Genomic DNA, 21,941 nt, shown 5'->3' with positions numbered 1-21,941 from the left:
CTTGTCCCGCAGAACTACGCACTCTGCCGCTAGCGCTGTCAGAAGGGAAATACTGTTTCAGCTTGTGCACCAGGGCCTGCTGGTATTCATGCATTCTCACACTCCTTTCCTCTGCAGGGATGAGAGTGGGAAGATTTTGCTTGTACCGTGGGTCCAGGAGAGTGAACACCCAGTAATCGGTGCTGGAATAAATTCTTTGAACGCGAGGGTCACGGGATAGGCAGCCTAGCATGAAATCTGCCATATGCGCCAGAGTACCAACGCGTAAGAATTCACTCCCCTCACTGGCCTGACTGTCCATTTCCTCCTCCTCCAACTCCTCCAACTCCTCTTCTTCTGCCCATACACGCTGAACAGTGAAGGACTCAACAATGGTCCCCTCTTGTGTCTCGCCAACATTCTCCTCCTCTTCCTCCTCATCCTCCTCCACCTCCACCTCCTCCGATATGCGCTGAGAAACAGACCTGAGGGTGCTTTGGCTATCAACAAGGGAATATTCTTCCCCTGTCTCTTGTGACGAGCGCAAAGCTTCCGACTTCATGCTGACCAGAGAGTTTTTCAACAGGCCAAGCAGCGGGATGGTGAGGCTGATGATGGCGGCATCGCCACTGACCATCTGTGTTGACTCCTCAAAGTTACTCAGCACCTGACAGATATCAGACATCCACGTCCACTCCTCATTGTAGACTTGAGGAAGCTGACTGACCTGACTACCAGTTCTGGTGGAAGTTGACATCTGGCAGTCTACAATCGCTCTGCGCTGCTGGTAAACTCTGGATAACATGGTCAGTGTTGAATTCCACCTGGTGGGCACGTCGAACAACAGTCGGTGAGCGGGCAGTTGGAGGCGGCGCTGCGCTGCCCTGAGAGTGGCAGCATCTGGGCTGGACTTCCTGAAATGCGCACAGATGCGGCGCACCTTCGTGAGCAAATCAGACAGATTGGGGTATGTCTTGAGGAAACGCTGAACTATCAGATTTAACACATGGGCCAGGCATGGCACATGTGTCAGTCTGCCGAGTTGCAGAGCCGCCACCAGGTTACGGCCGTTGTCACACACAACCATTCCCGGCTTGAGGTTCAGCGGTGCCAGCCACAGATCAGCCTGCGCCGTGATGCCCTGTAATAGCTCTTGGGCGGTGTGCCTTTTGTCGCCTAGGCTCAGCAGTTTGAGCACCGCCTGCTGTCGCTTAGCGACGGCACTGCTGCTGTGCCTAGAGCTACCGACTGATGGCGCCGTGCCCACGGATGGTAGTTCGGAGGAGGAGGTGGAGGAGGGGTGGGAGGAGGAGGAGGCATAGTAGGCCTGAAACACCTGGACCGAGGTAGGCCCCGCAATCCTCGGCGTCGGCAGTATATGAGCAGCCCCAGGGTCAGACTTGGTCCCAGCCTCCACCAAGTTAACCCAATGTGCCGTCAGCGATATATAGTGGCCCTGCCCGGCAGCACTCGTCCACGTGTCCGTGGTCAGGTGGACCTTGTCAGAAACGGCGTTGGTCAGGGCACGGATGATGTTGTCTGACACGTGCTGGTGCAGGGCTGGGACGGCACATCGGGAAAAGTAGTGGCGGCTGGGGACCGAATACCGAGGGGCGGCCGCCGCCATGAGGTTGCGAAAGGCCTCGGTCTCTACTAGCCTATAGGGCAGCATCTCCAGGCTAAGCAATCTGGAGATGTGCACATTAAGGGCTTGGGCGTGCGGGTGGGTTGCACTATAATTGCGTTTCCGCTCCAGCGTCTGGGGTATGGAGAGCTGAACGCTGGTGGATGCTGTGGAGGATCGTGGAGGCGACGATGGGGTTTTTGTGGCAGGGTCCTGGGCAGGGGGCTGACTATCAGCTGACACAGGGGAAGGAGCAGTGGTGTGCACGGCCGGAGGTGAACGGGCTTGTTGCCACTGAGTGGGGTGTTTAGCATTCATATGCCTGCGCATACTGGTGGTAGTTAAGCTAGTAGTGGTGGAACCCCTGCTGAGCCTGGTTTGGCAAATGTTGCACACCACAGTCCGTCGGTCATCCGGTGTTTCCTTAAAGAACCTCCAGACTTCTGAAGATCTAGCCCTCGCCGCAAGAGCCCTCGCCACGGGAGCTTCACTAGTTGACACATTTGGCGCTGATGCACCAGCTCTGGCCCTGCCTCTCCGTCTGGCCCCACCACTGCCTCTTCCAACCTGTTCTGGTCGAGGACTCTCCTCCGTCTCAGAAGCACTGTGTTCACCCGGCCTCTCAACCCAGCTTGGGTCTGTCACCTCATCATCCTCCGATCCCTCAGTCTGCTCCCCCCTCGGACTTCCTGCCCTGACAACAACTTCCCCACTGTCTGACAACCGTGTCTCCTCATCGTCGGACACCTCTTTACACACTTCCACTACGTCAAGAAGGTCATCATCACCCACAGACTGTGACTGGTGGAAAACCTGGGCATCGGAAAATTGCTCAGCAGCAACCGGACAAGTGGTTTGTGACTGTGGGAAGGGTCCAGAAAACAGTTCCTCAGAGTATGCCGGTTCAAATGCCAAATTTTCCTGGGAGGGGGCAGACTGGGGGGGAGGAGGCTGAGGTGCAGGAGCTGGAGGAGTGGCGATTTCGGTGACATGGGTGGACTGCGTGGAAGACTGACTGGTGGTGGACAAATTGCTCGAAGCATTGTCAGCAATCCACGACATCACCTGTTCGCACTGTTCTGGCCTCAACAGTGCTCTACCACGAGTCCCAGTAACTTCAGACATGAACCTAGGGAGTGTAGCTCTGCGGCGTTCCCCTGCTCCCTCATCAGCAGGTGGTGTCTCACCCCGCCCAGGACCACGGCCTCTGACCCCTGCAGTAGTTGGACGCCCACGTCCCCGCCCTCGTCCTCTACCCCTAGCCCTCGGGTTAAACATTTTTAAAATGAGAGTTATAACTTTATTTTTTTTTTAACTTTTTTTTGTTTTTTTTTGTGTTTTTTGTTTTTTTTTGAGTTTTTAAAACCAAACAATGCTATCCTATTGCTATGGCTATTTTCTAGCCAAGTATCAAAGCACACTACTATGCCAGATGAGATGACACTGAGTTAGTGCCTAATTGAAATCCAACCCCTACTAAATTTTCCCACTTCGGTCTTTGCTATGGATATGTGCGTCACTAAGCGCAGAACACAGCGGTCGCAAGTCTCACTACAAATTGCTCAGAATTGGCTAGTACATGCACTGCAGAAAGTACAGCCACCAGCAGATCAACCAGAAATCAAATATATAGAACGCTACTGTAGGCGTAAGTAAGCTCTTTGTATTCTCCTATGGCTATTTTCTAGCCAAGTATCAAAGCACACTACTATGCCAGATGAGATGACACTGAGTTAGTGCCTAATTGAAATCCAACCCCTACTAAATTTTCCCACTTCGGTCTTTGCTATGGATATGTGTGCCACTAAGAGCTAAACACAACGGTAGCAAGTCCCCCTGCTAATTCCTCACAAAATGGTACTAGATGCAAATTAAAATAAAAAAAGTAGAACGTTATTGTAGCCCTAAGAAGGGCTGTTGGGTTCTTTGAGAATCACTCCTGCCTAACAGTAAGCTAATAGAACACCCTAACGCTTTCCCTGACCAGCAGCAGCTCTCTCCCTAGCGGCATCCAGACACAGAATGATCCGAGCAGCGCGGGCAGCGGCTAGTCTATCCCAGGGTCACCTGATCTGGCCAGCCAACCACTGCTATCGACGTGTAAGGGTACCACGTCATGCTGGGTGGAGTGCAGAGTCTCCTGGCTTGTGATTGGCTCTGTTTCTGGCCGCCAAAAAGCAAAACGGCGGGAGCTGCCATTTTCTCGAGCGGGCGAAGTATTCGTCCGAGCAACGAGCAGTTTCGAGTACCCTAATGCTCGACCGAGCATCAAGCTCGGACGAGCATGTTCGCTCATCTCTAATAATGAAGTGACATGTGAACGGAGCCGTACAAATTCTAACTAGCAGCCAGATAGCAGCCAGTGTATGATAAGCAGCCAGAGTATGATAAGGTGTTTCATACAATTACATATTGAATACATTTATTTTTTGGGATTACATTCACGTGTTTTAATTAAATTAACTTTTGGCACAATGGCCATTTGCATTTTACGGCCAGATCGAAGAGTGCGAGTAATGGGTATAATTTTTTTTTTTTTTTTTTTGGAGGTGAAATAGTTGGCACATTCTCAGCTACATTGGAAGAGGCTGAAGGAATTTGTGGTGATCCTGGTACAATAGGTGAGAGGGGTGGCGAAAATGTTACTTCAGTTTAACTAGAAGCAGTGTTTTGTGAAGCAAGTATGTTTGAATGGACACTTGAAAAAGGATACGGTGAGCCATGGCTAGTCGATGGCTGAGGAGAGAATTGTGCACTTGCAATACTAAGTGGGCTTGAATGAATATAAGGAGGTGTGTGCGGAGCATGTTTGGTTGACATCCAACTGAGAAGAGAATGATTCAGATTTTGAACATCAGATCTGAGTCCATAGATTCCTTGCGAGAACATTGTGGACATTTGGTTAATGTTCTGTGCAATTTCACCTAGGGCAGTAATCATATTGTTATGAAATTGCTTATTTTCATCCAGTGATTGATGCATATACTGCTCTTGACCACGTGTCAGTCCAAGTTCTTCATGTTCTTCCTCACAAGTTTGATTTACGTCATGGATGTCCATACTTGATTCGACATCTGGATTGTTTTGGATGGTTGGATTTTTCCCATTTTCGTCTTGCAAATTGTGTGTGGCCACATTTACATCTAGAAATATAATATTGGTAAATTTAAAATGTGTCTGGCAACTTAAATATAAACATTTGGAATTAAACAACAAATGACAGGGGGGCGTGTCCTGCCATGCTAGGAGCTGCACGCACATAAAGTGAGCTCCGCTCCGGGCCAACGGAAAAGGGACGTCCTGCACCCAAATTAATGGGGAAACCGGACAGAAAGAGACCCCCAGAGAAGAAGGGACCTACCCGGAGCGCGGAGATACCGATCTCCAACTTCTTTACCCCGCTACAAGCCCGCTCTCCATCCACGGGCAGCGCTTCCCGCCGCCTCGGATCGCGGGCGCCGCCATCTTGCAGGGCACACCACGCGGCTGCTGTCTCGTCCCCGAGGCAGACAGGAGAGCAGGGGGATAAGGAGAACCGTGGACGGAGGGCGCGGAACGGGTCCAGGACCACAGGTACAGGCACCCTGCACCCCCGAAACTCCCTGGCAAGCAGCCAAACCTCAACACCAGTCCTCCCAGAGGAATCCAGGGATAGGGAGCAGGCCTGCTCTGCTGATAGAGCCAATATGGCGCCCCCACTCAAACAGAGAGAAGCACTAGCCCCACTGACTACCCCCAAGGGAAAGGGGACAGATGAAAACAGAGAGGGGAATATCCCTAGCCCTCCCTCCAAGAGATCCCTATTCACACAGGACTCTCAACCTGATCCTCAAAACACCCCATCTATCAATGGGACTAGCAGACCTGACCTTCCACATCCAGAGGAAGCTGCTAACACACTCAGAGCTTATCCAGAACTACAGGCACTCTTAGCTCTTTTACCATCCAAAAGAGATATGGACACTCTAGCTACGGATCTTATGGGTGCATGGCGCCAAGATTTACAGCAAGTACACACTGAGATTTCCACATTAAAAGAGAGATTGAATGATCTTGAAGCCTTTAAGTCTGAAATGTCATCTACTATACAAATTGTCCAGAAGAGGGCGACAGAATACTCTATGTACCAACAGCAGTTGTCAATGCAGATCGATGATCTGGAAAACAGGAATAGGCGAAATAATATAAGGGTCAGGGGACTCCCCGAAGCCACACAGACGCCTGAACTAATACCAACTCTAACGGGTATCTTCAATATCCTATTGGGTCGACCAGTGGAGACACCCATAGAAATGGACCGTGCCCATAGAGCTTTACGTGCCAGGAGCTCTGACCCAGCCCGCCCTAGAGATGTAATATGTAGAATTCATCATTACGCTACCAAAGAAATGATAATGCAGAAGGCCAGAGCCAAAGGGGATTTGGATTTCGATGGAGCCACAATTACGTTGTTCCCCGACCTCTCCCGCCGAACCCTTCGCCAGAGAGCCATCCTTCGACCACTGTTATCCCTCCTACAAGAAAGGAACATTCCTTATCGTTGGGGCTTCCCATTTGCCCTTCATGCAAGAGCTGGAAGCAAGTCAGTGACTCTCTCTCGCTACGAAGATCTACAAGAATTTCTCCACTCACTGGATCTACCAGATGTCCGCATCCCGGACTGGAACGACCCACCACTTTTTCAATCAGAGCGTACGACCATCACCTCCAACCGGGGCCCCGACACATCTTCCATTAGCGGCACCCCACGTCCACAACGAAGAAGGTTTCGTGGAAACCCGCAACCAGATGGAGAACAGGAGGGCTGACAGATGACATCTGTTATCAGACTGAGTATAATTTGATTTAAAGCATTAGACATGTGTTTTGCTTATCATTTATAGATATCCTGGCAAGCCAGACAAATGTTTCTCATATGCCCTGGCGCGCGACCACATGACCCTGTTTTAGATATAATGGTGGACGCTTGAGCCCTGTTGCTCACTATTCCACCATGTTGAGGGGTCATGAGCTTGCCTACCACGAAATATCCTGGTCTCCCTATGCACCGCATTAACAGCTCTACTGCTTTCGAATCCTCCCTGAGACGGGGTCATTCGTCAGCAGTCAGAGATCGGGATGTCTGTTAACTGACAAATGTTTTCAAATTGTATATATTCTGTGTTAACATTCTTGAAATAGGCCTTTTTACAGCCAGATGGAGAACAGGAGGGCTGACAGATGACATCTGTTACCAGATAGAGTTTAATTTGATTTAAAGCATTAGACATGCGTCTTGCTTAACAACTATAGATATCTTGACAAGCCGGACAATTGTTTTTCATATGCCCTGGTGCGTGACCACATGACCCTGTTTCAGATATAATGGTGGTTGCTTGAGCCTTGTGGTTCATTACACCACCACACTGAGGGGTCATGAGCTTGCCTACCACGAAATATTCCTGATCTCCCTATGCACTGCATGGACAGTACTACTGCTTTCGAATCCTCCCTGTAACAGGGTCATTCGCCAGCAGTCAGAGATCGGGACGACTGTTAACTGACAAATGCCTTCAGATTGTATATATTCTATGTTAACATTCTTGAAATAAGTTTAGTTATATACCCCTACATAACTATCTAAGCTAGAAAAATGTCCTAACCAGGACTTCAAGCACAATCACATAATCCCCTCACTACTCCTTAGAACGAGCGATTGTTCTTTAATCCTCCATACTGAGGATTCACAAGATTGCCTATCGCTAATTCCCCCGGTTCCCCTTTGCACTTATTACTCTTAAAAAAGTCCCGTAAATAAAACAATCCTACACATATACAGAAATACCGTTGGCCCGGTAGCGACGTCACGTTCCATCTGACACTAGACTCCTACATACACCTCGAACATCTTCACCCGAGGTGGTGCCTATAGCCATATTTAATTGAAGTTCCCACAGTTCCCCCAATAGGTTCAGCTGTGATACGGTATCACAGTTGGTACTTGCCTACAGGCATAATTTGTCATAGAAGAGACCTAAACAAGGACTCTTAACGTTACTTCACAAGTCCATTTCCCCAAGGTCAGTGCAAGCCTTCTCACCCCTCTTTTCCTCCTCCTATCTTTCCTGAACGTTACCCCTACCCCATCCACACCCCAGGTCAGGTCCGAGTCTTGACACATCAAAAAAAAAAAAAAAAGGGAATTTACTTTGGTGTAACTTAACCAATATGTCTCAACTAAAGATTGTATCATTTAATGCCAAAGGTTTAAACATTCCTGAAAAACGTTCCCAGACACTGTACTCCTTTCATAAACAAAGAGCGCATGTACTTTGCCTACAAGAGACACACTTTAAAACTGGTCATGAACCCAAGATAAACAATAGATATTATCCCACGGTGTACCATAGTACAAACCCACAAAGTAAGTCAAAAGGAACATCCATTTTCATACATAAAGACGCTCAATGTGAAGTCCTGGGGGTAGAGAAAGACGAGAGAGGTAGATACATTTTCATTAGATGCAACATCCAGGGATCTATCTTTACCGTTGCAAATGTGTACGCTCCTAACACTGGTCAAACAAGCTTTCTAACAGGTGTTCTCTCCCGTCTAACCTCCTTCACTAGGGGATCCTTGATACTCTGCGGAGACCTTAATATGGTGATGAACCCTCTTATTGACTCTTCTGCGGGCAAATCCTCAGTACCATACAATAAGATCAACAGGTTTAGAAAGGACCTACATTCACTACAGCTCTGTGATGCATGGAGGATTCAGCACCCAGAAGTTAGAGACTACTCTTTCTTCTCCCCAGTGCACAACACATACAGCAGACTTGACCACATTTTCATTCAGCACAATCTCCTCTCAGTAGTAATTGACACAAGGATTGAAACAATGGGGGTCATTTACTAACGGCCCGATTCGCGTTTTCCCGACGTGTTACCCGAATATTTCCGATTTGCGACGCTTGTACATGAATTGCCCCGGGTTTTTGGCGCACGCGATCGGATTGTGGCGCATCGGGGCCAGCATGCGCGCGACAGAAATCGGGGGGGCGTGGCCGAACGAAAACCCGACGTATTCGGAAAAACCGCCGCATTTAAAAACCGAAATGTGTCGCTTGGGAAGCGCTCACCTTCACCTGCTATGGGATGGTGCATTCCGGGGCGTTAAGATTATTTTCGGCGCAGCAGCGCCACCTGGTGGACGGCGGAGGAACTACCTTCTTAAATCCCAGCCGGACCCGAATCCTGTGCAGAGAAGGCGCCGCTGGATCGCGAATGGGCCGGGTAAGTAAATCTGCCCCAATGTTTATGTCAGATCATGCACCAGTCTCATGCACATTCTCAATATCTCCATCCCAGCGTAGGCCTTTCAATTGGAGATTGAATGAAACTCTTCTCCATGACTCCCTTTGTATAACCGAAATGAAGGACTATATCCAAAGCTATAGATTAAACCACTCTAGCGACTCCACTTCTGAAACAATTAAATGGGAAATGTTAAAAACCAACTTGAGAAGGATCCTCATGAAACATGGATCTAGACTGAAAAAAGAGGCTGGTTTCAAATTGCAATCCCTCTTCACAAAACTTCAAAACTTAGAGGCGCAGCACAAACAGACCCTCCAGGAATCTACCCTTAGACAACTGACCCAAACCCGGCAGGAAATTAATGCCCATCTAGAAGCCAAACAACAGAGACTCAAACTTCTATGCTCCCGTTCATTATACGAGTGGGGAAATAAGCCAGGCAGACTGTTAGCCAGGGCACTTAGAGATAGGAAAACCTCGACCTACATCCCCTCAATAAAAAACGCAATGGGTAAAACTGTCCACAAAACTGAGGATATAGCAGAGGCATTTACTAAATACTACCGTTCTCTATATAACCTCCCTCTACCCTCTCACTCCTTCCCCCCTCCGCAGCCCCAGCATTCACTCTCACAATACATACAGGAGACGGCATTACCTATGCTTAAAGACAGTGACAAAATATTACTAGAGTCCCCTTTCACACCTGAAGAAATCCAGGAAACCATCAAGGCCCTCCCTGCAGGTAAAAGTCCGGGACCGGATGGCTACACGGCCGCTTTCTATAAATCTTTACTCCAGGATTTATCTCCTTCACTTACGGAGGTTTTTAACTCCATTTCAGCTGATAGCCATTTTCATCACTCATTTTTACATGCCCATATAACTGTCATACCTAAAGAAGGGAAAGACCCCCAGCTCTGTCCTAGTTACAGACCTATTTCACTCATTAACTCAGACGCAAAAATTTTCGCCAAATTGATAGCAGTTAGAATGGCCCGTGTAGTGGGCCCCCTTGTCCATCTCGATCAGGTCGGCTTCATCCCAACCAGAGAAGCGAGGGATAACACCCTCAAGACCTTCTCCCTAATACAGCATGCCTCGCAAGTATCCATGCCTTTTTTAGCGCTTTCCCTGGACGCCGAGAAGGCCTTTGATCGGGTGGACTGGGGGTTCCTCTGGGCAACCCTAAAGCAAATAGGGCTAGGACCACGCATGCTATCCCGTATTCAAGCCCTCTATAAGGCACCTCAAGCCAACATAAGGATCAATGGAACCCTGTCGCCCTCTTTTACAATCAGTAATGGTACTAGGCAAGGGTGTCCCCTATCCCCACTACTCTATGCCCTAGTCATAGAACACCTACTAGTAGCAATCAGAAAACGTACAGACATTAAAGGAATACAAGTAGGCCCCACTGAATACAAATGTTCGGCCTTTGCGGATGATGTTCTCCTTTACTTAACAGACCCACAAACTTCTCTGCCGCCCCTAATGGAGACGCTCAACACATTTGGGCACTTTAGCAATCACAAAATAAATATGTCTAAAAGCGTAGCTATGGGAGTGCATCTGGGAGCTAAAATTGCCCAAACCCTCGCGGCTAATTACCCATTCACCTGGAAGACAGACGCCATTACTTACTTGGGAATTCGTATCCCTGCTGACCTAAGCAAGACATTTCAACTAAACTATACACCTCTACTAGAAAAACTTAAAGTAGACCTTACCAAATGGACCAGCAAAAAGATATCATGGTTGGGAAGGGTAGGATGCATAAAAATGACAATATTACCCAAACTACTCTACCTATTCCAAACCATTCCCCTCTCCATCCCGAAAGTATTTTTCAATAAACTCAACAGCCTCTTAAGCCGATTCTTGTGGGCACAGTCCCGACCCAGAGTTGCCAGACAGACTTTGATACGCAGAAAACTACAAGGTGGCCTGGGCTTGCCCGACTACAAGGGCTACTTCTTGGCAGCTACAGCGGCCAGAATTCTGGACTGGTTACACCATGGCAAAAACAAACTCTGGGTGAGCTTAGAAGACCATCTATCACCTGTTCCCTTATCTGCCATACCTTGGCTAACCACGTTTAACACACACAATCATTCCTTACAAGCCCTTCCTTATACAGCGTCCCAAGTATTGAAGACGTTAAAAAGATTCACGGAGCAGACGACACTATTTACACCCGACGGCCCCCTTACCCCAGTGACAGGGAACCCGGACTTTCCCCCTGGAATCTCCAAAGATTTCTTGCGCCCTCTAAGAACATCAGTCCCACTTCGCTTTCAAAACCTCCTGGACTCTGAGTCACTTAAATCTCTAGAAACTATATCACCACAGATAGATCTCACCCCACGATTACAATGGGAGTACAAACAAGTAGATCACTTCTACCGTAGTATTAAAAACAAGACAAACTTGCACCGAAGCATAACACCTTTCGAGACCCTATGCACATCTAATACAGAGACTCCACATGCCATATCTGTGATATACAACCTCCTATTAGACAAGTGGGGTTCCTCTAACCCACCCTTTATTGCGAACTGGGAAAGCGAATGCAGCAAGACATACACTACGGATGAGTGGCTCAAGGCATATGAGCTGTGCCACAAACTCTCTATTTCAAGTAAGGCGCAAGAAACCAATTACAAAGTGCTCTCAAGATGGTACTGGGTCCCCAGTAAATTACACAAGATATACCCATCCTGCCCAGATAGATGCTGGCGATGTCTCTCAGCCCCAGGTACCATGACTCATATATGGTGGGGGTGTCCTAAATTGCAACCTTTCTGGAAATTAGTGCGCAAACTAATCTTGGACTTGACAAATATTAACCTAGAAAACGAACCGGCAGTTCTCTTACTGTCAATACTCCCTATCTCGGCGACTAAGGCTAAGAGATCACTTATGGGTTACATGCTAATAGCAGCACGTGCTCTTATCCCAAGATTATGGAAATCTACAAGTACCCCACGTGTATCTGATTGGTTTGGGGAAATTTCCCTACTACATAGTCTGGAAGAGGCCACAGCGGTATCTCACAACAAAGCCGCAGACCACTCATTAATATGGGCCCCATGGCTGACGTTCAAACACTCCCCCGAGTTTTTGACATACTCGTGACTCGTGCCTGACCTGCTCCTTTCCCCCCTTCTCCTCATATCCTATACCTCCCCTCCTGTCCCTTACCCTCCTACACGCAGACCTATAGGTTTGCATTTATTTTACACTGACCAGTCCACATTTTCACCATATGTTAGAACTTTGTAGTAAATGTGTTTTAAATATGTTATCTACCCAGCACTGTTGCATGGGTACAAATAGACACGCTCAAACGATAACCTGCTTCAAGAATAATCTTTCGTTTTATTACATCTACCAGGCGATCTAATGTCAACAAATCCGATGAACCTGCACATGTAAAAAGATGTAATTATTCATGTTCAGAAATATATTGTGAACTCAACATATTATTTGATGGACCTGCGTGTCCTATACTATGTTAACTCTGTTTCTTTTTGGATTATAATAAAAAAAAGAATGATACAAAAAAACAACAAATGACATATCTTGCATTATGAATACACTTAGTGCATAGATTTTTAAAAATTTTAATCGGTTAAAAGAATACGTCCACCTGTTTTTTAAAGTCACGAAAATAAATTCAATGCGCAACACTTTAGGTGACACATTTTGAAAAATGAGTACAATTGTAAAAATGTGGTGTGTGTAATTCATTACAAACACAATTTTTTCGTCCAAAAATTGGACACAACATAGAAAAGGGTATCATGTTTTGAAAATGTGTAAAACATTACCTTGCTCATCATTACAGGCGAGTGAATCCATGTCTCCAACGCCAAATATTTGGTCCTTGGGGATTGTCTGCGAAACAAATTTTTCCAAATCAGCTATAGTAGATTGCATGGAGGATCCAGCATGAGATGTTTCTTCAGTTGGACTTGTTTGGGACAGTTTCATTTTACACTGCCTGCGACAGTCGTGCCATTTTTTTTTAAGCTGGCAAATGCTTCTTTTTTCAAAACCCAAAGCGTTAACTGAAGTAGCTATATTGTTCCAAATACGAGATTTAACTGACACAGGTGTCCGATCCACTTTTTTCCCAAACAATGTCATAATTGTGATAAACCTTTTTAGAGGAAAAAAAAAAAATTAGAAAGTGCATACGTAAATACAAATATGAACAATTTCTATAACATTTGAGTGAAATGGCATTTGTAAAGGCCAACATTTAGCCCAATGTGAAATTATGATATTTTAACCTTGGTTTATGAAATATTAAAAATATAAACAAGATTTTAAAAAAATGACATTGGTGTGTAAGTTTTTTACAAAAAATACATATACATACTATAAGCCTAGAGCCGAATCCAAACCGAATTAAACAAATTGTTTGGACATGCATTGTTACCCTTGGCAGAATTAATATTTAGACAAAAAATAAATAAATAAAAGGATAGTCACAAACAAACATATTAACAAGTGTGCTGAAACTAAGCAGGTTTTTTTTTTTCTTTTGGATTACAAAACAAACAAATTACTTACTTTTTCAATGAGTATTTTTTTCTCATGCACAGTGAAATGTTTGTGCTTGTGCTTTCGAGGAGCAAAATTATGCACAGGGTCGGATTCATCACTTAATGGTGAATTTGGAGGTTCTTCTGATGGCAACATTGGAAGTTTGCTGGATAAAAGACTTTGTTGGCTGTTATTTTCAGGTAATGCTGGTGCGGAGTTTACAGGTTCATTTTGCAAATCAAACTTTTGCCTCAAAAATTGCCCAAACAGTGACGTTAGTCTTTCTTGCTCACATCTCTCCATCTTGATTCTTCCTGGAAGTTAGCCTACAAGCATACTCCTCTTGTTGCCTTAAATACTTTGCCAAGTGAAAAACCTGTGTTTAATTTCTCCTGATTTTTCATTGCTAAACTAAGAAGTCACAGAAAAATCCAAATTTGCGACATTATAAAAAAGCAACCACAACAAAAAAGCGACAAATAATGAAAAACCGCAAAAAATTAAGCCAAAGAAATAGAGACATGCACAAAAGAACATAGAACCACATTGTGAATTTAGGCAAAAAAAAAAATTAACATAGACAAAAAAAAAACGCAATTTAATGATAAATAACCCCCATTGTGTATATACCACGGAAGAGATGTCTGATCTGCCTTAACAAATACTGAGGGAATACATCAGCCATTGTGTATATACCAGGGAAGAGACGTCTGATCTGCCTTAACAAATACTGAGAAAATACATCAGCCATTGTGTATATACCATGGAAGAGACGTCTGATCTGCCTTAACAAATACTGAGGAAATACATCAGCCATTGTGTATATACCAGGGAAGAGACGTCTGATCTGCATTAACAAATACTGAGGAAATACATCAGCCATTGGTGTGAATTTATCAATGTGTCTTTGACTTGGTTGTCTGTGTTCAATTCCATTTTTGTTTTATCTGAATTCATCAAGTGAATCTTTGTTTGTTGTTGTATTTGTTTTTTTTATAGTTTGTCTCATTATATTCAGGTTTTTTTGCGTTTGTCACAAAATGTTCCCCTTTTTTTGGCGCACATGTCCCTCTAAGGCACAATTGGTCTTGATAAATTTGGTAGTGGTTTTTGTCCCATTTATATGCCAGAAGGTGCATGGAATTATTTTGCGCCAAAACATATGCCTGATTTGCGGCAAATTGAAAATCATGAATTTAGTTCAGTATTGTGAAAACTAGTTCAAGCAAATAATGAATCTCCATCAGCTCCATAGAGATGGATTTTCTTGTGGGCCTGGAGGTAGCTGGGGCCCAGAATACCAGAGTGGCTGGCGGTTGCGGCCTAGGCACACTGTGGTCACGGTGCTTGGTATGGGGACCGGAGGACTGTCCTACAGCCTGGCAGGTCTCCAGCAGGTGGTGTGTGCAAGAAATTAGGAGGGAGAGGATGATGCGATGGTTGCTCCCTGGGGAAACCCCTGAGTATCTGTAGTATGAGTCTTTGGGTAATGGATGGGGGAGCCCGTGGTGGTAACAGCTATATCCAGGGGTCAGATGGAATATTATCAGTGTTGACATTATCTCTTTCAACTGATGTTTCAATGGGTGGAGAAATGTTTCTTCACCGTAATGCCCCGAACAAATCTATTAACGTCCAACAATGTGTTAAACAGATTAAAATCATGCGAAGGGAATAGTTCAATCCTTTAGATAACAGGAATATTTGATCCTCAGACAAAATATAGCTTGATAAATTTAGCACCGTATCTCCAGTTATATGTCCCTCTTCTGTTGGGTTTTCATGCCTATTGGACCGACGGTGTTTAACCCCGGCCCTCCTTGTCTGTTTTTTGACAGTGGTTTATATCCCTGTGCCGTTTTGCTCTTACTAGTAGTGGATTTTCTTCTAGTTCCTGTATGTTCTTCTGATTTTTCATCTGATGAATATATTGTGGAGCTGCCCGCTGAATCTTCAGTTCTGAAAAACTAACTTGATTATTAGGAGATTTCTGACTCCGTTTCTTACTCCTATACTTGTTTTTAAGAACTGGCCTTGGTGTAGCCTTCCCTTCATCTCTCATTCTCAGTCGATTCTTCCAGGAATACACCTGGTTACATTTATAATTCTAGAGTGTCTCCCTCAAACTTTTTGTAGCAGTTATCGACTCCTCCATAGCCCATATCTTCACATCATAATTGTAAATTTGTTCCTCGTATGCATCTTGCGTTAATTGCGTTTGTAGTGTTTCTTTGGCAGATTTGATTTCTTCCTCCAAATTCTTGAGGATTATTCTCCCCTCCTTGACAATTAGATTCATAAGATTATACGAACATTCAGACAGGATGTTGTTCCATTCAACCAAGAAATTCTCAGAAAAAATTGTTGTGGGGGATTTTTTTATTCTCAACCCTCGTGGGATCATCTTTTTATCATAATGCACACTCAAAGTCTCTGCGTCCCACCACACTCTCATCTCTTTCTCCAGGAGTTTATAGAGTTGTTCTCACTGAACGAATCTAGATAAAAGGTTCCCCGTCCACCGGATCAAATATCTTCGCTGCTTTTTCTTTTCTATTGCTGCAGCCATGTAGCAAACTACTTCCATTACTATCCTCCGTCGGGGGTTCCATATTAAAATTGGACTCTATCGTGGATACTTTTTATGTGTTCATAACTATGTTTAATCCAATATATGTATATAGCGTGAAAGTCTTATGTTAACTATGGGGAGCACGGAGATGTAGCCTTCTTATGCAATATAAACAAAAAGAAAAATGCAAATGTGCAAATCCAGCTCACCCTTCCAGTCAATTCGCCTTAAATTCTGTGCAGGTGCTCGGGGATCCGTGTGAAGACTAGAACACATAGAGAAAATAAAGGAAAAGCAATCCCGGCACTGAACCGCACACTTGAAAGGCTTGAGTACTAGAAATCTTCTTTTATTCAATACAAAAAAACAGCATAAAACATAAAACACATATCCACAGAGACCAAAATTCAGACCTACGCCTTATTCATGGTCTACAATTCAATGGTGAACACATATTATTTAAAATACCCGCCCTCGGTCATGTGGCATCCGGAACCTCCCACTCGTCACGTGACAAAGGAAAAGACCGGAATCCTTCACCTGAACTACGTAAGCGTATAGATAGTGAAATAAATATAAAACAATATCTACTACTCAAGCCTTTCAAGTGTGCGGTTCAGTGCCGGGATTGCTTTTCCTTTATTTTCTCTATGTGCTCTAGTTTTCACATGGATCCACCAGAACCTGCACAGAATTTAAGGCGAATCGACTGGAAGGGTGAGCTGGATTTGGACATTTTTCTTTTTGTTCATATATATTATGCTCCTGTAAAGGGCCAAAAAAATGAATACATACAGTGTAACTGTCCTGTCATTTAGGTCTGACACCAACTCTGGTTTCTGTACCCAGGACCAAGGGTTACCAAGTACAGTGTGCACAACCCCAGCCTGTAGCCATGCTATAACCAGCAACAGCGCCACCTTGCTACTTTTATAGAGCACTTTATTTATATACTTTTATATACAATATACCCTTCCAGGTTTAAGGCATTCCCGGACCTTCTGGAAGCTGTGCCTATACCTACCAGTTACAGTTAATCTCAATAGGTCCATAACCGAGCTGTGGGTGGCTCGTTCAATTACCAAGGGGGTGTTTAATGGCTCGCTGGTCAAAGACGTTCGACCCCTAATTTGCCCAATTCTATCCAATAATTTATGGTGTTCTATTTATTCCTTACTATTTGCCACCATCTACTGCTTACTTTTGGTATTGCAGCTGTTATCTCCATCTCCCTGAAGTAAAGGGTCAAAGTTATCAATGTTGACATATTGGGGCTCATTTACTAAGGGTCCGAACGCCACACTTTAGTCGGGTTTCCCGAATATTTCTGATTTGCGCCGAATTGCCCCGGGATTTTGTCTCGGATTGTCTCACGCGACAGAAATCGGGGGCGTGGCCGTCGGACAACCCGACACATTCGGAAAAACCGCGGAATTTCAAAAATAATTTGTGTCGCAAGATCAAGCACTCACATGCATCGGGAAGAAGAAGGTGAACTCCGGCGGACCTCGGCGCAGCAGCGACACCTGCTGGATATCGGGCGCACGGACCTTTGTGAATCCCAGTAGACCCGAATCAGCGTCGGACAATGCGCCACTGGATCGCGACTGGACTGGGTGAGTAAATGTGCCCCATAGTACTGCAATGTTAAACCTGATGTGCACTACTGGTTGTTAGACTGGACTTGCCCTTAGGGTGGGAGGTTACAGATATCCCCTCTGACTGGATTTCTTTTCAATCTTACTCTGCTCCAGCATTCAGACACATCACAAGTCCTGCAAGAGACTAGCAGCCAGCTTCAGTGGTGTCCCCTGAGAGGGCTGACCCTCTGTAGCTTGTCCTCTCTATTCAGAGCTTTCTCCAACTGCTACCCAAGAAGCCAACCTTCTTCTCCAGTCCTAAGCCATAGGACCAGGGTTGTGAGCCACAAGCGGACTGATTACAACACCATCTAGCTAGGACCTGGGAGAAGGGACCTACAACCTCGGCCTGTTAACCGATGCTGCATTGCTGCAATAAAGAGACGTTGCGTTTGATGTTCATAACTTCTGTCTTCACGTGCGATCCCTGGCTGCCGCAAACATAACGGGCCTTCCCTTCATCATCTGTCTGGAGGAGTGCCCCAGGGGGAAGCATCCATACTATTGTGGCCTCTCCCTCTTTTTGCATCCCCTCGCTGACCCTGCCCGGTGTGGAAGAGGCCTGTTCACCTGGTCCAAGCTAACCGTGACACGACGAGCACTAGCGCATCTCTGTACACTGAGGGAGTTATTAGCATCAGAAGATGGCGAAACAAAAATAACATTTTTGTACAAAGGTCTTAATTTTTTTAAATGTATTAAAACACAATAAAACATATATGTATATATTTAGCCAACATGGCATTCGACCCAGGTGTTTTTAAATTAGCAGGAGACTGCATATAGTGGCCACCTACTTCCTTTCAGCCAGCTCTGTATGCGGAAATATTAAAAAGTTACATATTGGTAGTGAAAACCATTAACCACTACCAATATGTAAATACTAAGCCCAGCCGCATCATAACCGCATCTCGGCCGCGCAGTTCAGTTGCTCCCAAAGGGTTAAACTCTACCCTTTAAGCAGCACCATGTTGTTCAGACTGAATTGCATTGGAGCAGCTGGCATGGCCACGGACATGTGAATCCCGCAGTCTCCACCCATCACCTATACGTGACTTCTTTTCTTTACTCCTTTTTATTCTCTTTTCCTAACGGGTCAACAAAAGACAAATAAAAGAAACTGGGGGTCATTTACTAAGGGCCCGATTCGCGTTTTCCCGACGTGTTACCCGAATATTTCCGATTTGCGCCAATTTTCCCGATTTTTCGCAAATGGACCGGGTAAGTAAATCTGCCCCAATGTCTCATTGGATAAACAGATCTAAACAATATGTGACCTGTGACCAGTGATATCTTTAGCTCATACGTGAGGGGTCTTAATTTTCCTAGGAAATGGTTCCTGACATGGAATGATATAAAGAATGTGGATGTAACATAATCTTCAAGCTTCAAGAAACACATAGAAAAAAAAACACACACAAAGATCAAAAGATCTTCCATTCAACCAGAGAAAACTGAGGGGCGCCAGAAGTAATAGCCAATTGTATCCAGGACGGGCAGGGTCTGCACTCTGGATAATGCACCATACACACTGCGCCAAATCAAGGACTGTCTAAATTTATTAGGAAAATATATTACCCAGGGCAAAATCAGTAACACTGGATTATCTAATAATCAGTAAAGATTTCATTTGTAGATCAGGACCTGGAAATTTCCAGTGAAATCGCAACCTAATAATAATAATTCTTTATTTATATAGCGCACACAGATTACGCAGCGCTGCACAAAGTATGTCAAATTGGTCCCTGTCCCCATGTGTAAATGACATAAAACAAAAGTACAATTTGCACAATATATGGCGCTATTCACACACTGCGGAGACCCTGGTTTGCCTGTGGGCAGCAGTCAGCAGGGAGGGTGCAGGATCCCTTCACACATCTGCAACCTCCCTGCCGATGTATAGGCAGCGGAGTAGTTGCGAATAAGCCCCTTTGTCTGTGTGTCCCCAGTAGGTGAGCCTGTACAACTCATTTCAAGGTCATATAGTTAGATAAAGGTAATTAAGCAGCGGTAGATACTGCCTGGATAGGCAAGGGTTAATTCTATTTAATGTTTATTATCCAATGATGTTCCACCTTTGTAACTGGAGTGTGATTGGAGAGTGAGATCACCTGACCAGGGAATAACAAAACCCCTGGGCAGGAAGTGACACGCTCTCTTGGGACCTAGCTCTGCTGGAGAGCACATCGTCTATCAGAGCCTACAGAGAGAGAGACAGCGTCTGCCGCACACCTTTAGTGTCTCACACAGAACATACCTCCTAGGATTAAAGCTGCAGCTTCCATATCTGGACACAGCTACATCCCAGGCTGCACCTACTACCAGGCTGGTGAACTACTCCTGAGGTTCCTCTCCATGACCACTCCAGTAATCCGGACTTTGCCGATAAAGCGGCATTTGTTCTGAAATCGTCTTGCCTGCTGTTGTTCCAATAAAGAACTGTAACTGTAATGGGCTCCCCCATTCTCCACCCAGGGACTCATACTACGGACATTGAGGGGCTGCCCCATCGAGAACCAGTACATCAGCCTCTCCCTCCATATTTCTTGCACACACCACCTGCTGGAGACCTGCCAGGCGGTAGGACAGCCCTCCGCTCCCCATACTAAGCACCGTGACCACAGCGTGCCCAAGGATGCCTAGCCAGCCACTCCAGTATTCTGGGCCCCGGCTGCCTCCAGGCCACAAGAAAAGGCTAGGCCCCGGTGGGGGATGTTGCACATCTGGTGGTGGAAAAAAAGAGGGGTTAATTTGGGCATTATAATGGCATCCTCAATTGGCAATCTTGCTTCTTAAAGAGCTGAGTCACAGGTCACAGTGGCAGCAGATTAATCCCAGCGCTCTCTGTAGTCTGCTGATTGCTATTGGGCTAGGGGGCTGTAGGCCAGTGTAACCCCCAGGGCAAACACCCGGATTTTAATTTCCTGGCCCACAGTTGGTGAATTGGCCCATGATGTTCAAATAAAGACTAGGAGAAGTGATCCAACAGGGCAGCTCACGACTCCTTCTACCTTACAAATGTCTGTACAATGGAGGCTCATCCACTTGTACAGTCCTGTACCTTTGTTTTTCATGATACTAGCAAAAAACCCACAGCAGTTCCCATTATTTTCCAAATGATGTTCTACCGTACTCCATTCCCTGGAGACATTGAATCAAATCCACTATCGATCCACTGTTCTGACTTCAATTAAATTTGTGACAGTCTATCCCCTTTAAGCTGCTTGGAAGCTCGGACGCCCCCATAGAGATGAAAGAAGCCGAATGGTCATATGTACCCGTCTGCTCCATTAGTCTCGGGGAGCTCCGAGGGGTCCGACGGAGTTACCTGGGACACCATCAAACTCCTCGTGATCTGTGGGGGTTGCATCAGACCCTCAGCGATCAGCAAGTTAGATCCTACCCTGTGCATAGGGTCTAAGTTTTTTTGTGGGAAAACCCCTTTGATGTTTTTAACTTCTACTCAAAGTACAGGAGCACAATAATAATCTTATATTCACCCCATTGGGAGCTACCTAACAGGATTAAGCCTTAGCCGAATGGTAACTTCTCGGTGCCACCACAAGACCCTCTGTCAGGATTTTCTGTGTCTTATGGTAATTGTAGCCATTATGGGAAAGAAGAAGACATTGTAATAAGAACAGGGGATACAGTTATAAAGTATATTTTATTTTTATTTTGCAAAGACAGAAGAAGCTCCATATAAAGAAGTGTCAAGAGGTAAATACAATGAGATGGATACGGAGGAGGGTCTACAATATATTGGCTTCCCAGACATATACATCACAGAACATTTCCTCTACAATCATCACTAAATATAAGGTCTAACTTAATCTTATATCCCACACCATTACAGGACATATAGAAGGTGGGTGACAACCCCTGCAGGACCTATGATCAGGGGTGGACTGGCCATTAAGCCCACCGGGGGAAATCCCAGTGGGCCGACTGCTCTGTGGCTGCTGCGGGGCCGGTCTGAAAATAATAACCGCTGAACTCACCTTTCCGATGCTCCCCGAAGCTCTGATGCTTTATCCAGTCCGGCCAGCGGTGACATCTCCGTGCGTTCGTGCCAGCGCACATACTGTGACAATAGCCGCTTGCCGACTTCATATTTTGTGTGCAGCCGGTGCACGGAGATGTCCCTGCCGGCCGGACTGGATAAAGCATCAGAGCTTCGGGGAGCGTCAGAAAGGTGAGCTCAGCGTTTATTATTTTTATGTGCCGGGCAGGGCACTGGCTGTATACTGTGGGGGGGGGGGGGAGGGGGCTGG

Source organism: Engystomops pustulosus, chromosome 9, assembly GCF_040894005.1.
Source record: "Engystomops pustulosus chromosome 9, aEngPut4.maternal, whole genome shotgun sequence".
NCBI classification, from domain to species: domain Eukaryota; kingdom Metazoa; phylum Chordata; class Amphibia; order Anura; family Leptodactylidae; genus Engystomops; species Engystomops pustulosus.
The sequence above is the reverse complement of the archived record's forward strand: the minus strand, read 5'-3'. Positions refer to the sequence as shown.